This window comes from Abramis brama (genome assembly GCF_963993115.1).
Source record: "Abramis brama genome assembly, chromosome: 4".
NCBI classification, from domain to species: domain Eukaryota; kingdom Metazoa; phylum Chordata; class Actinopteri; order Cypriniformes; family Leuciscidae; genus Abramis; species Abramis brama.
The window spans coordinates 44,176,692-44,193,942 of NC_139966.1; the positions used below are offsets into that span (position 1 = coordinate 44,176,692).

The 17,251-nt window shown below is 38.1% G+C and overlaps 1 protein-coding gene across 4 annotated transcripts in view; it reads left to right on the top strand.

The window, feature by feature from the left end:
- Nucleotides 1–6,984: 6,984 nt before the first annotated feature.
- sox5 (SRY-box transcription factor 5) overlaps nucleotides 6,985–17,251 on the top strand; it is a 202,461-nt gene continuing 192,194 nt past the window's right edge. For 3 of the 4 annotated variants that reach the window (XM_084111806.1, XM_084111809.1, XM_084111807.1), the window contains exons 1-2: nucleotides 6,985–7,251; nucleotides 7,367–7,496. The gene's annotated coding sequence lies outside the window, so the exon portion shown is untranslated. Of the gene's footprint in view, nucleotides 7,252–7,366; nucleotides 7,497–8,576; nucleotides 8,598–17,251 lie in introns of those variants that run through there. The other variant, XM_084111808.1, reaches the window with a different exon arrangement.

Consider the following 17,251-nt stretch of genomic DNA (forward strand, 5'->3'; position numbering starts at 1 on the left):
AAACACAAGCGAATCATGCTTATTTTCTCAGTTAAGGCTTTCTTAAATGAATCACACCCATTGTATGTTAATACACCCATAACTGAATTACTGTGACAGCAGCCAGCCATATTTAGTTCCATGCACTTGGCAGTTGTCCCAAAGGGAGAAGAAGGACAGTCTGCCTCATAAGAGCTCTCCCCCATTTAGACTAGAGGTATGACAAACAAACCCAATGGATGTTTACGCTAGGAAATGTCAGATGCAATACTATATATAGTCAAAGCTGAGTGACTCACGACTAATCAACAGATGTGGATGCTTTTGACTGATAAATATTCCGTTCTTTGTGTCGAATGAATCAGCCGAATGGCTTTTTTTTTCGTCAGTAGAATGTGGCGGACTGGCGGTGGGGTAAAATGTCTCCCACATGAGGCCTTTGTCAGACTAACACGTCTACTTTTGTTTTTTTAGCAAAGGGCCTAATTCCTCTCATTAAGATTGCGCTCTTATCGAGAACAAACGGTCGTCAATATGGCCACACTCGAGCGTCAGATCTCCAGCGCCCAATATCAGTTGGTCTGGTGAGCCGAATCTGGGTTGGAGGAGTTTTAAAGGCACGAGGAACGTTTGAGTGGCATATAAAAGCTCTCTCTCTCGCCTTGATCTCTTACTGTAACACACCATCTGCACATCTGTCGCACAACGTTAACACTGCCCGCCAACACGGTCCGTTTGTCCTATTCTCTGTATCCTCTTCCATTCTTTAAAGGTTAATAGAAAAATGCTTGCCACAAAAGGTGCTGTTGTGAAGAACTGGGCCCCGCTGCAGGAATGAGAGTAAATATTTCTCCGAGCACCTCTGTGATAGCACTCCAGGATTGCTTTGGACAGGGGTTATTGCAGAAAATTCCCAGGCATTTGTTCTCGAGTGGATCCGCCGAACAACTGCATGCTGCAGCTAATGTGGGTGTGAAAGCTGCAATCTGCCAACAAAAACCCTGGCGTTCGAGAACACACTTTAGTGGTCAAAGGGCATTGTCGCTGAGGAATGTTACATTATTAAGGGAGGGAAATATGGTGAATGTAGAAATTTCTTTGAAAGGAATAATCAAAGTTTTTTTATAGCATAGATACACAAAAAAAAGAATCTAATAGTTTCAAAAGGTTGACCTAAACAGCGGAGCACTCACATATTGTATGTACGTATACAATCTTAAAGAGAAAAATGTCTATCTGGATTCATCTGGATGCTTTCATGTTTGTGTTTTTGTGTACCTCTCTCTGTTTGTCACTCTAGGAGACCATGTTAGATTTGACAGGACTGTATTCAGCTCTATATTAAGGCTGTGGGACTGGGCCACTTTGGTGGAAAACACACGGTCTCAAGGGACCAACATTACCATGAGATTCTACCTGGAACAATGTGATCGGCCACGGGGCTGCCTGGCTGCCTCCCCACCCCCGTCCAACCCTAGGTATCAGCCGCAGGAAGTCCCACACAGCCACTTCCTGTTGAGCGTACGAACAATAGCCATTGTTGCTGGCTGATATGGTGTGACCTCAGCTCCGTCTGCCATGCCTGGCTAACCATAAATCGTCCACCTTTAAACAGCTCGAACAGTGAAAGATTGACGAGACCGCGGCGCCGAGGAGCACAAACAAAAACAGAAAGCGACAAAAAACCCCCAGCTCGCTCAGAACATGTCCAGGTCATAAACAGGGGTTGTTTATCCGGGGGTTTTCACTTTATCACATAGGGTGGAAGTTATCAGATGTCTACAGAATCACACTATGTTTCAATTGTTCCATTGTCATCTGTTTCAAAGATTGGGTTTGGCGGATTGTACACTAGACTTGTTGGCGGATTGTTGATAGACTGGATTGGGCCTGAAAGATTTTGAACTAACACAACCTACAGCCACCCCTGTGTTATCTTGTTATGTACGGGACAGTATAGGTGGTACGGTCCAGTAAATTCTACACATAAGGTCTATCCCACAGTTCACAGTGGGAGCCTTGGGGTCAAGGCGAGATCACATATACCCCTTTTCCACCGTCACGTTTCCTTTGTCCGTTCTCGAACCGTTTCCATTGCAGAAAAGGGGGCTCCGGGCTGGAAAGATCGGCTCAGCTCCAGCCCTAAAACTTGCTGGTCTCGAACGGACCTGGGGAGCCGGGGTGGAGAAATACTGGCATAATGTTGTACTACATTGCTCTTTACATCTAAATATATAAAACTATGCATGCGAGATAGACCCAGTGTGTGAGAGAGCAAGTGAATCAATGGTTTCAGTTTATCTCTGAAAAGGACAGATGAGAGTAAGGAAGTTAATGCAAGCTGCCGGTTCACTAAAATCACTCCCGGTACTGTGAACAGCAAAACAGAAGTGCCGCACTGCCTGCACAAACACTATACATATACATATTTTTTAAAACTGGTTATAGTCAGGTAAACAACACATAGTAGCGTTACGTCGGCGTTCATTCCTCAAGCCTGTGGAAACACGAGGTCGGTTTGCAAAAGGCTCCAGTTTGCCTGGCCGAGAACAGGCTCTGGCTCCAGAACGCAAACCATTCTGATGGAAAAGGGATAGTAGAACATTCAGTGGGTTCACAAAGTCATGAGATCACATTGAAAATCAATTTAAAAATGTATTCTAAACCTGGATACAAGCAAAACGTTTTAGGATTTTGAACAATCGAAAAGAAACATTATGATATAAAACTGAGACTGATATTTTCTTTTCATGTGATATTTACTTCATTTTTTTTCTTTATTAGCCTGATTGTATAGCAACCTAGAGCTTTGCAAAGGCCCAATAATAATATTAATTTTAATAAATGTAAGAAATAAAATTACTTCATTTAAAACAAGCATTTTCACTAGCACTCTCAGATGTTTCAGACTTACGGTAATATTAAAACCAACAACAACAATAATAATATATTAAATTAAAATAACATTTTACAAGCATTCACAGACTTTTGGGAATTATTATTTGTAATGAATCACAAAATAAGCATTTTCGTTGGCTTTAGCTCTCTGTTCTGTACGTTTACAACAGGGCTGAATGCTGAAGAAGAGTGTGTTTCACTTTCGCAAACTGTGCCCCCCCCCCGCCCCCTTTTCTGTACATGGCAGCTGCTGCCTTGATGCTTATGGGGATTAGACAGAACTCTCACACAATCTGTCTCTCTGTCTCTGCTGCTCCCTGATGCAGCACGCAGGGTTGTGGGGCTGCTGTTTTACCTGGAGAGGTGAGGTATCGGTTTAGTGGTGGCAGTCGCTTCCCGCACGGCATTAGTAGCTCATTCCTAAGCCGTTGATGACGGTCGTGGCTAAATACTGGACACACTGCATGAGAAAATGTTGGATTGTTGTGGTTCAGTTTGTGTAGGATCACCTTAAGTTTGCATACACTTGTGTGTGTGTTGCATGTGTAATTTTGTCTGAGGGAAGACGGTTTAGGTTGATTGAGTTTTATCCCACCGCCAGCAAGAATATGTCACATTTTTACTTCTCTGTTGTGCGCACAGAGCGGTCTTGTCACTTGCCCAGTGTGTGCGCTTGCGTGTGCGAGAGAGAGAAAGCGAGTTTTTTGGGCTCGCTGTCGGCTTTAGTTATTAGTCACTCATTCTATCAAGAGATGCTTTCTCTCCCCCCCTCCAAATGATTCTTTAGTAATAAAGCTTTAAGCAGACAGCTGTAAGCTGGAGACCAAATACACCCATATATTAAACATCTCCCTGGCTGTTTGATATGGGCTGATGAGAGACTGTCTGCATTTGTATCCTCCTCTCTAAATCCCTTCAGCATTAATCACTGTGCTTATAACACAGATAGGCTATTTAGATATAGAAGAAAAGCAGACTGGAAGATTACCAAATTCCCATCTTATCTTCTGTGAAGACAAATGGGGCTCCCAAAACTCGCAAGACTTTAAACCACAACAAATAATATGGAGAATCCAATAATGAACCCCCAAAATGAACATTGCAGCAAGGGCATTTATAACAATGCGAGACAAAAAAGAGTTAATTCGCTGGATTCACTTGCTAGGAGAGCCTGAACTGGCCGCCTTTTGTGCTGTTTATGTTTTATAAAGCCGTTCATTGACACCGTGCTGCTTTATTATGGAAAATATAATCAAATGCATTTAATGAAAGCTGGACTATCTTTTATGAGGTGATCATAAGAATTTTTAAGTCTTACACTAAATTTTTATAGTTAAAATCTGGTAGCTCTTCTCGCCAGAACTTTACTGTTAAAAAATACAGTGACAGCAAGCATTAAAGGATGACATTTTGATAACTGTATGTCATTAAAGTAAATAATGTTAATGTACCAACTTATTTAAGTAAATAATGTTAATGTACCAACTTATTTACTGTAATATATCAATCTACTTAATGACAAAATATATATATATATACAGTATATATATATAGAGAGAGAGCAATTCATAATTTTTACTTTGGCTTAATTGTAACAATATTTTTCTATAAATGTATTTCCATTTTTAAATTAAAAGCTAATTCATACATTTTATACTTTTCTTCAAACTGTCACTGGGGCAGAACAAAAGGCACACTTTTGTAACTTATTTACCCCTTAAGGGGCATATTAGTATCTTGAAGGCACATATTATTATGTAAAGTTTACATATTAATAGCTAAATGGTACATATTAGTACCTTTCCAAAGGGTTCCGCTATTGTGACAGCTTTTGTCCCATTTTTTTTTTTTCCGGAGAGACCTTATGCATTACATAAAATTGGAGAAAATATGTTTTATTTCTTAACATTTAAGATCATATTTTTATTACTCATATGATTTTTTTTTATTATTCTGTATTTTTTTAAATAACGTTATGATTTTATTATTCTTTTTTTTGTTGTTGTAATAATAGATGGCTTTATGTAACATCTAAAAGCTCCAGGTTTATTACAGTCAGTAAAAGGAATCTGAACAGTTAATCGAGGATGTCAGTGACTGAAAGAAACTGAAGGATTAGTTCTGGGCAGTTTCTCGGATGGAAAGCACAGATATGGTTCAGCTTGAACAGGACGCAGGATGCATAACATGCGTATCGTTTGAGACTGTTTCCTTCATTCTTTTGCTTGGAATAGAACAGACGGATCTGTGTTTCCGATGTGGCAATGAGCTATACATGACTGTGCATTAGAAAGGGAGAAAGTCCTGCAGTTTGACTGTCAATGAATACTTAATTCTCTACCGGCTTGCAATAAGACTTATCCACCGCTAGAGGTCAGTTATGACTATTTTTGAGCATTGAAGTCTGTGCAAAAATATCCTCTCAAGCCGCTCAATGTGATTTACATGCTGTACCTACATGTCTTACATGTTATGTTATAAATACACATTCATGTATCATACAATATAATATGCAGTAGATTAGATATGGCTTATTAATGGGGCAAGAGAAAAATCAAAATGCTATAATTTTCCTCTCATCAAAGGACTATGTAAAGATTAAGCATTAGCGTTTTTAATATTCTGCTATAATTTATCACTGTGAGCTTTAGCTATTTGACTTGTGCCGTGTTTTCACCCTGAATAATGCCCTTAACCAATTTCCCCAGAAGCAGCTTCATTCTTGGTTTGTGAAGCCCGCAACATAACGAAAATACCTCAGTTATGCTTGCTTTGTTTTTTTTAAACCTTGGCTTTTCTCTAACAACAGGACAATAACGTCAATGTCATTTCATTTGGAACATATTAACAACCAGTCTATTTTAATATGACAAACAGACTTAAAATGTTTTAAATGCCAATATTGGCCTTAAAAGTAAAAGTAAATAGCTTACGCAAAATAAATGTTTATCCACTTTTAAAAGATCCGCATTACATGCAAAACTGTTCGGTTCAAGTGCACTTGACTAGACTGTTTGATGGGATTTGAGGGATTTTTTTTTTTTTTTAAGTGGGTCTCTCGATTAGGCTACAGTCGACGTCTGTAGCCTATTATCAATGAAATAACAAGAGTTATATCGTAATTGTCGGTTATATATACTTATCTTATGTATTTTATTACAGGACAGAAAAGCCCATTCAAACTTCGATGCTTAGGACTGTGCATGTTCGGTGGCGCGCGCAGAGGAACCTGAATATGCGCGTGCACGCGTACTTGATGCGCGCGTCAAACTTCTGCCAGCATATGATAATTTACAAACAAACTAACTTCAAACAAATAAGCCAGAATACAATTTATCATTTTTTAATCGTTGAATAAACCTGAACAAAAGCTCCATGAAATTTAATGTTTCACTCAAATAATAAATTGCATTAAATGCAGATCTTATTGAATAATCCACGGATGTTTGGATAGATGAAATCAAATCGGTAGCAAATTTCATTTTAGGAATCAAACATGCAGAAGCAAATGCCTTGTCTCTGTCTGAGTTCATGGCCAATTCAGAAAGTGGCTAGTTTTGGTGCCTATTAAATTGAATAAGTAGCATTTTATGAATACTATAGCCCACTATTACATAAATTCGGCTATAAATCAAAATAAACATTATTAGCATATTTGTTTGTATACGCATATTTTAAGCACAGTCCAAAACATTTTGAAAACACTAGCGTGTTGTTGTGTAATGCCCTGGCTCGTGACTTGACAGGTAAATTAAAACAGGGCGCATGTGGGAACCTGCTAGTGCACGAGCTCATGACGGGCGCGCGATGAACACCTGTGCGCATCCCTGCGCCACCGGCACACAGGTTATGTATAAAGCATTTACACACACTCCTGACAGTAATTTTAGCCAGAATTTATTGAGGTTCATCATGCGTAGACAAGTCAGTGTTGCTTGCGAGGGAAGATGACATGACGGTTATTGACATTTGCGCCTTAATATAAGGCACCTGAAGGGGCTCGCGCTGATTAGACCCCAGTAAAGAGGCATTCAAGAGCAGCTACAATTGTGAATGAATAAGAAAGTGTGTCAAAATTGAACTCTGCGCTCACTCAAATTTAGACATCCCCAAATGCAGTCTTTGCGTGCGGGATACGATTTAGTCTACGTTTAGCAGGACCTATTTGACATTACCTGAACGAGAATTATATTCAGAGAAGTAGCCTACAGACGTCGTGTGCTGTCGCCTGTAGCTCGCGATGCGCCTCAGGTAGAGCGCGCGCACATTAACTGCTATGAACTGCATGTAGCGCTTTAGCCAAGCCCAGTGTTTTGGATTTAAATGGTCCAGTTTTGACACATTTGCTTTGCTCAGCCGAGCATTGACGCTAAGGTAACCACTCTTGGCTCAGAGCCTGTTGTTTAGAACACGAAACAAATTGACTTCTCCTCCCCCAAGTCTTTGCCTTTTGTAATTTGCTCTGGCGTTGTTGTTTGTGTGTGACCAGCCCTGGGATTTCACCTCGTCCTTGAGAGACCAGCGCAAATCAACCCAAATAAAACATCCCGACCCTGTTTACCTCTCCCGGAGGGTCGTTTTCCTTCGAGACACGTGGACGAAGCCGTACACAACATTAGGTGAGTGATTCGAGACCGCATTGAACTTAAAGTTGTAATATGTGCGTGTGTTTAGGTGGTCAGTATGAGAGCGCGCGGAGCCTCGGCTCGCATGACTGCATGTAGATGAGCGCCCTTAACCGGCAGGAGCTCCGCGATCTCTCCCTCTCTCAGACCGCTATTATTGCGATCTTTCCCTATTCCATAGTCAGAGTAATCCAGCTGGGATTAGAGCGCGTTCCCCTCCAATCATCAGCAACTCGAGTCTCGATCATTCCTGCCTCAGACCGCAGCAGATCTCACTCCAAATGCTGTCAGTTTCACTATCAGCTCTTTACATAATTATTTATACATTTTCATTTAGCTGCTGTGCATATACTGAAAAGGTGTGCATATGGCTAATAATATCCTTGCTATTCGTTCACCCCAACTTTTAATTATTCTCTTACACATCTTTGAAGAGTAAGTGTTTTCTGCAAACCCACAGACAGTGCATTATTTTTTGGAAAGTAAAAAAAACTTTTTTTACTTAAAAGTAAACTTAAATAATATATTTATAAAGTTGTAAAGCTAAAATATAATTGTAGGACAGAATTAAAAAAAAAAGCTTAATCACTCTGTTGAAAAATTAAACTACTTTATATCAACAGTAGCCTAGTCAGTGTTAGTGCAGATGTGCAATGGTCAGTATATGAGCCTTATGATTAATTATATAGTGCAATAGTGGTAAACAATGTGGCAAAACGGTGCTTAGATGTATTTATAGTAAACTTTCACATATATTGAAAAGTAAGTTGCGGTTTCTTCTGTTAATTGGTGTATGGAAAAATATATCATTGCAAACACATCCCTGAATTGTTGGTTTGAAATGCACTTAATCATAATTTGGAGAAACATAATTTTCTTAATTTTACATAAGAGGAACTTTGACATTTAAATAAAAGATTAATATTGTTTGACTTCTAAAATAACTTTTTGAAGTTCAATCACCCCAGGACACGTTCATATCGTTACACTGACCATCCTTTTTTTTTTTTTTTTTTTTTTTTTTAGGCGTGTACTGTACAGTATTTCTTTCATGTGCAGTTTTTTGCACTCACAAATATGACTTGCACAGAAAAGGTATGATTTTTAAATATTTTAATGGATCTTACTGCTGTATAACAGATCGCAGTGAACTCCATCATAAAATCCAGCTGTTGAGTTCACACATAAATCTTATGAAAAATTAACGCTGACTGCTGTTGAGAGGAGAGAAGTAATTTGCTCAAGTAAGTCATATATTACTGGGTTGACTTTAATACGCTGGTGATTGATTTCAGTGTTCACAAATTCATAAACGTTGTGATAAAGTAGTCATATAATCAACTAGTGTGATTTCTATAATTTATTATAGGAATGAAATGTAATGTAATAGAAAGACAAGGGTTTAACAAGCAAAAGAGAAAAAAGTTCCAATGAAGTCTGATGGAAATCTTTTTGTTTTGTCAGAATTCATTTTCTCTTTTTAGTGGGGTCATGTTGAAAGCACAGAAGGCTGTTCCGTTTTTGGCAAATGTTTTATTAACACTTTATACAGAGTGAGTTTTGGCTATTACCCCTTAAAGCCTTGCCTCATAATTTCCATAATGACTGTTGTTGTTTTTTTCTTCATTGTCAGGCTCTTATAAGAGACAGTTTTTGTTTCTTCATTCAGAACCCATTGACTTTGTTTTGAATTGAATCCTTCTCTGACAGCATAACTAGACATTCTATCATGGATGTTGCTGTTTTTAATACCAGTACTCCAACAGAAACTTCCATTGAAAAAAAATAAACATTTTTTTTTTTTTAAATATCATGTCGTAAGAGTTATTTTAAGCTGTGTTAGTCGCAGAGTTTCTCCATATCTCCACGCAGAATCAGGGATTGGTTTCCGATTGCAGGGAGGGAGAGAAACATTTCTCTCTCTCTCTCTCTCTCTCTCTCTCTCTCTCTCTCTCTCTCACTTACTCATTCACTCACTCATTTACTCTTGTCATTCAGATAGATAAATTCACATTGCTCTTCAGATTATCTCTTAACCGGTTCTGTGAATACCTATAGCTCCGGCACAGCTGGATTATAGACCAGTTATAGTCCTTATCCCCGAGGCCACTTCTAAACTGACTCTCAAAAGAAAACAAAAAAAATCATCGCCGTGTAAGTCAATAAAAAAGAAAACGGATAGAACAAGAAAAATTTTAGTTCTTTCTGGGGGAATTTCTAAAGAGCCTGGATTTCATGTTCTGTTTTAATCTCGTCATCAGTTCATTTTCGTAAGGCAAGTTATACTGTCATTTACTCACCATCATTTCATTCCCAACCACATAACTTTCCTTCTTCTGTAGAACTCAAAAAGAGAAATTTTGAAAGATGTGCTCTGCTGCTCTTTTCCATTCCATTACGTGGGGACTGGAAACTGTCCATTCCCACAGTATTCATTTTTTTCATTCCACTGTGCTGCTTTTCCATCGCTTATATATGAAAACATGCATTCGATGGACATGTTTGACTGTTGTACTCACATATTGCATCTTTTTCAGCGTCTCGTGCATAAACCAAATTCAAGTTGAAAGAAATTCAGCTTTTAAAAAAAATGTCTCTACACCTTGCGTTTTTTTCGTTCCACTGCCCCACATCTTACATTTTTAAAAGCAAAAACGTGTTGTGTAAGTGGCCCCTAAAAGTGTTATAAAAGTGACCTGAATCGTTTAAGCCTGTCCTTGTTGATTTAATAATAATGTTTAAGTCTTAGCATTAGGTTGTTAAACACTAAAAAATATCCCCTTTATAAAAAGGAAATAAAATAAAAGGGGTTTGCATGAGGGTGAGTAAATTATTTCAATGTTCATTTTTTGGGTGAACTGTCCCTTTAAAGGTACGTTGACCCTCAGGAACAGAAGAACAGATCAGAATCCTTTTCGCCTACCATATCTCCTCTGTTGTCCGTTTGAACTGTGTTGATCACAGGACAGGAAATGGTAAACAAATTCTTCAACATGTGGCGGCCTGCTAGAGCATACTTTTCTCTCTCACTCACTCACTCACTCACTCACTCACTCACTCACTCACTCACTCACTCACTCACTCACTCACTCACTCACTCACTCACTCAATGCAGCATGGAATAAAAGTGCCGGTTGGAGTTGAGTGCTCAGTCGAAGAATGTGTGTTAGCGGTGGTTGGTCACAGTAGTATTCGTTCGGCGTCGAGAATGAACGGTGCTGTGGTGTAATTTTAGACAAAATTGAAAAAGTGAACGCGACAGTTGAAAACGGGATAGTCCTCAATGATAGTTTGATCAATGTTTTCCCACTTGTTAATCCAGCGAGAAAGGTTTTGCTTTCCAATGTGCCTCCATTTATTAGTGACGAAGCGCTGCAACATAAATGATCTCGATATGGACAGTTGGTTTCGGCGATTAAGAAAATTCCCTTAGGCTGCAAATCCCCGTTGTTGAAACACGTTGTGCCTTTCTGCAGACAAGTATATATGATTTTGAGGAGTGATATTGATGAACTGAATATTGCTTTTAAATTCAAAGTTGATAGCTTTGATCATGTAATTTTTGCAACAACGGAGAGCATGAAATGCTTTGGATGCGGGAAAGTGGGACAAAAATGTGTCAAATGGTATAGAAGATGAAAGTGGGTCTCAAAGTCATAATGAAGGTCAAAGGGTGGAAAAAGAAAGCGAAGTTGGTGAGGTTTGGTGAGTAATAGAGTGAAGAGTAGTGAGAAATGAATTCAAAAAAATTATGAGACAATGGATATTGAGCTGGATGAGATGGTGGGTGAATTACTCAAAGAGGACGAAGCAGTATTTAAAGTTAAATTATTTTCCAGATCTTTCCTTATTTATTGACTCAGTAAAAAGTTGAATGAAACAAAAAGGTGAAGGATGTCTGTCAAATCCTGAGGTGGAAATCAAACCTGCCTCTGCAAATCAAAACCAATTGCGGGCTCTTAAAGGAAAAAAAGCAGCCTTAGCAGATCTATTAGGTACAAGGTCACTGGGGGCGTTGGTTCGATCCAGATTTCATAGTCTTTCTGAAATGGATGCCCTGTCCAAGTTCTTCTTCAGTTTAGAAAGGAAAAATGGCCAAAGAAAAAGTATTCAGTGTTTACGGTCAGAAGATGGAAAAGTTCTGAGGTTTCTGACATTCGAAAAAGGGCTGTCGGTTTTTATAAGGAGCTGTATTCCAACAGTGTTGTGGATGGCCAGTTAATGGCTGAATTTGTGTCCAATCTACCAAAAGTAAATGAAGATTCATATGCAGAACTGATATGTCCCTTAACAATAGACAAACTTTTTAATGCTTTGCAGAGAATGAAGAATGGTAAAGCACAAGTATTGGATGGGTTGCCTGTTGATTTTTATAAGGCATATTGACATTTGTTGAGAGAAGATCTACTTGCAGTTTTAAGTGATAGTTTGGATAAAGGACAACTGCCACTAAGCTGCAGAAGAGCTGTTTTAACTTTGCTCCCCAAGAAAGGTGATCTCAAAGAGATACAAAACAGGAGGCCATTTTCTTTATTATGCACTGTTTATAAGATTTTATCAAAAGCGTTGGCGAACAGACTGAAGAAAGTAATTGGACAGGTTATACATTTAGATCAATCCTATTGTGTACCTAATAGATCAATCATGGATAATATATCCTTAATTCAAGATGTTTTGGAAGACTGTTTTGGAAAAAATGTGGCCTAATTCCCCTAGATCAAGAGAAGGCGTTTGATCGGGTGGATCATCAGTTTTTATGGTACATGTTCAAAACTTTTGGTTTTTCCACCTGCTTTCACTGCCTTGATTAGTGCTTTATGAAAATATTGAAAGTGTACTGAAAATCAATGGTGGTTTGAGTAGCCCTTTTAAAATTCAAAGGGGGATTAGACAAGGATGCGCCTTGTCAGGGATGCTTTATTCTATAGCAATAGAAACCATGCTAAATAAAATTAGGAGTCATTTAGATGGTTTTACAGATGAGAGTACCTTTCCACCTATAAAGCTATCAGCATATGTAGATGATGTTTTAGTTTTAACCAGTGGACAAGATGATATTGACAAGCTGGTTGATATTGTTAACATTTATGCAAAAATCTCATCTGCAAAAGTAAACTGGGCCAAAAGTTCAGTATATAGTGTTGGAAAATGGAATGAAGGAGAACTGGTATTACCAGGTGAAATTGTTTGGTCACAAAGAGGTCTGAAATATCTTGGAATATTTTGGGGTGATGAAATAATAATGCAAAGAAACTGGGAAAATATTCTTGAAAATGTAGAAGGAAGATTTGAAAGGTGGAAATGGCTTTTTACATAAAATGTCCTTTAGGGGGAGAGCATTGATTATTAATAATTTAGTAGCCTCCTCATTATGGCACAGATTAACAGTTTTAGAGCCTCCTGAAGGGGTTCTTGTAAATACAGGTCAGGATGATCAATTTATTTTTGGATTAGATTACATTGGTTACCACATAAATGTTCTGTACCTTCCAAAGGAAGAAGGTGGTCGCAAGTAAGGTTGTTGACCTTATAAGCGGGACAGTAGCCTTTAGGCTACAGTTTGTTCAAAAGTTTTTATACAGTCCTAGTATTTCATGGTTTGGACCAGCCTGTTGCTTTTTAAGTAAGGTTGGAGGGTGGGGTTTTAGAAGAAATATCTTTTGGACAGATTGTAGGAGTTTTAATTTGAAGTCTATCTCTTCCTTTTATGAAAGTTTAAGAAAAGCATGGTGTATGGTACAGGCCAAAAGATCATTGTCATATCAGTCTCTGAATTGGTTTTTGGAAGAGCCATTGATAAATGGTTTATTGTGGTTGATACAACTTTTTACAAAAGCCAAATTTGTTAAAATGAAAGACTTAATAGAAAAGGCTGATATCGTGCGAGTTGGACAATGCAGATTCACTTGCACAGAGACATGAAATTAAATCAACAAGGACAGTCTTTTTTTTTTGAGTGAAGAAGACTGGAACTTTTTGTCAATTCAAGCTCTTCCTGATAAAATGGATAATTTTCCTTGGATGGTGATATCTAAAAGTGTAATAGAAAATTAAAATGTTTTAATGACTTCAGAGAATTTGAGAGACATAATGTTTGATACAATGGGGGGAAATATTTATATTAAGTTTGTGTAAAGGTGATAAATGAAGAGAAATTAAAACATATGGATATACCATGGAGAAATCATTTAAGTGTTGATTTTGATGTCAAACCCTTTTGGGGCTTTTGTTACAAACCACCATTGACTGAAAATGTGGGTGATCTTCAATGGTGAATTTTACATGGAATTGTTGCTATAAATGCTTTTATCTCATTGTTGAATCCAAATGTGCAAGATAATTGGGTAACACTTTATTTTGATGGTCCCTTTTGAACATTCTGTTGACTATAAGTAACTTTGTAACTACATGTCAACTAACTCTCATTAGAGTTTTAGTAGATTGTCTGCTTAATATCTGCAAAATCTTTATTGTGATGCTCCTCAACAGACATTCTACTGACTATAAGTAACTTTGCATCTACATTTCAGCTTATTCTAACCCTAACCCTACCAGTCTACTAATACTGTACTAACACTTTAATGAGAGTTAGTAGACATGTAGGTGCAACATTACTTATAGTCAACAGAATGTGTTAAAAGGACCATCCAAATAAAGTGAAACCGATAATTGTCCTTTTTATGGTGAACAAGAAACCATATTTCATTGTTTTATGCTCTGTGAGAGACTAAGACCTTTATTTGGTTTATTGGAGATTTTATTTGCTAATGTTAATGAAATGTTTACAATGATTGTGTTTATTTTTGTTTTTTAAATATTGTAAAGGAAAAAAGAAGAAAGGAGAAAGGTTACATTTTTATCTTAGGTCAAGCCAAAATGGCAGTTTATATTAGTAGGAAATATGAAATTGCTGGCAGTAGTAAAAATGTTGAATTGTTGTTTAAGGGGCTCATAAAAGCAAGAATAAAACATGATTTTATTTTTTATTCTCATATGAAAAAAATGGAAAACTTTGAAGAGGTGTGGAGTGTACAAAGAATGTTGTGCTGGATTGAAAATGACACATTGCACTTTGTTGACGAATTTGAGTAGGCCTAATTCTATGTGATTTCTTGTAAATGCAGTGTTTTTTGTTTTTGTTTTTTGATGTTGTGTAGTTCATAAAGGTTTGTTAAAAAAAATCTCTCTCTCTCTCTCTCTCTCTCTCTCTCTCTCTCTCTCTCTCTCTCTCTCTCTCTCTCACTTCCTCCCACCTCTCTTTCTTACTCTCTTTCTCCCTCTTTCCTGCTCCAACAAGCCAGCAGGAAGATAGTGCTAGCAGATCTTGGACTACGCTGAATAACATTTGCCAAGACATATGAATTATAAGGCTAATGGGCTTAAAAGGCTTGTCTTAACATTGTCTCTACTTAACCATGCAGAAGCTGGCTTATAGAACGGCAGAAATAGATTGGGAACCAAAATACCCCAATTTTGAGGTCAGGATTAGAATGGATGAAAGACACTAAGTTTCTTTACGAAACCATAAAATATTTAATTGTTGGCAAATTGAGAGATATCTCTCCCCGCTGCTCTTCTCTGGCGAACTGTCTGCCAAGCGCATTGTTATTGTGTTTTGACATACAACTGATGTGATTGTTCTCATAACCACAGAATCTGGGACAGGTAGTCATTATCATGGGGGGTGGGAAAAAAAACAGCGAGAACAAAGTAACTGAGTTTCTGGGCTCAGATTGTGCAGGCAGCCCAGAAGTGAAGCACTGGCCATGTGTTCGGGCCATTGCTCTGGTGGCTTTGGGCCGGGCATCTGCACAGCTGCACATGATGCTCGTGCTCCCTGCTCCAGTTTGGGGGCTCGTTCGGGTCTCTCTGATTGGATACGCTTGCATCTGTGCCGTGTGCTTATTGGTTCTTAGTGCTTGCTGAACTCTTTCTAGTGGGGTCCAGTGTTTGAGTTAGTTGGATGGGATCTGAGGACCATTCCTGGCAGTTCTAGTTGTGTGGCAGGTCAGCTGCTTGTCCCCTCCCCTGCCCTCTCTCAGCCCTTCTGAATAAATGAGCTATTCTGGGACATGCAAATATCCAGAAAGCTGGAAAAGTCTGTGGAATATGTTCAGGGAATCAAAAATGCATTAAAAAAAGTAATTTTGTGGAAAAAAATTTACGATCAAAAAGAACTGCTTTAAAAATGTCATTTATTCCTGTGTTGGCAAAGCTGAATTTTTAGCAGCCATTACTCCAGTCTTTGTTATCATGATATAGAAATCAAAAAGTTTGTAACTACAAATGTCTTTACTTTAATTTTTATTTAGTGCATCATTGCTGAATTAAAGTATTGATTTGTTTTTAAAAAATCTTTTTGATCCCCTCTATTGACTAGAGGACAACTTACAAAGTTGTTAAAAATAATAATGTATTAATAGACTCCTCGCCTTAGAATGTTTTATTATTATTATTATTATTATTATTAGAAACCTGAATAGGTAAGTGACCTTAAAATATGTCTCACTAATTTCAGAAAAATTGATGTACATTTTTGTTTTTGTGTGCATATTTTTAAATCAGAAAGAAAGTGTGAGAACCTCTTCTGCCCACATAATGTAAATGTTCTTATTATCAATTATTAATAAATGAAGCATACTTTCTCCAACTGTAATGTTTTGTTATGTCTGTGAAATTGTGCTTTTTACTTCAGGACATGCATCATTTTTCTATTGTTTTCTATTGTAGATAAACCTGCCCTTGAAAGGTACACAAAACAAACTATGGTTGGTTACTCTACATGTCGGTCAGATGGTCTCTTCTTGTCTAAGTGAATGGCAGTAATGTCGACCACACCATATGCCCTTTAATCTGGCTATGAGAGACTGTTTGTCATCTGATTGGTCATCATAAGTAAACTCCATGTGAATCAGTATGTGTTGGAGGATGAAAGCTAGCTTCTCTTGAAATGTTTGCGATGGACAGTGGACATGTTTGGTGACACTGCCCCTCTATCACACAGAAACATTTGAAAGGTCCGCTGTTGAAAGTGGATGTGTGTGAGGGCTGGGTTGCCTTGACACTTTGATCAATCAAGGATAAATGAGAGGCTATGCTTTTATCACGCTGAATAATAATGACAAGCATTTGTCGTTTGAATGCAAGTGTTCCTGAATGTACGTCAAGAGTTGATGCTCTTTATCACAAAGGCCAGGAACATTTTTAAAATTTTACAAAGACTTTGTTCAATTAATTGATCTATTCGTTTATTCATTTCACCTCCGTTTTGTGGTGTCAGATTTGCGACACTCCAGCGTTTTGCTCAAAAGAGTTTGCTGAATAGCGACTCATCTCATTGTTTCTTTTTCAAAACCGATTGTTCTCGTGGTCTTGTGGGATTTCAAGGTTTCTGCGTTCCTCCTCTAATCCCTGTCCTTAACCACCACACTCTGAGTCATCTCGCCGCATAACTCAACAATTTCGTTTAGGGAAATTAGTACGTTCCCGTCGACCCTGTCTTTCATCGTTTGCCGTGGTGCATATTTAAGTCCGTTCCTGGGCTTATTTTCTTAATTGGTGGCCTGTACTTGCTCAACACCGATTGCCTTTGATCATCTCAGATCATTACGTTTACCTCATTAATTTGCTCAATCCAGTTTTTCCCCCCCTCCCCTGTTGAGCCAAATTTAAGGGCCCATGTAAAAAATTGGATTAATAATACATTTTATGAGCCAAGAGAAAAATCAGCTCCCTTTGTGGTCTCTCTC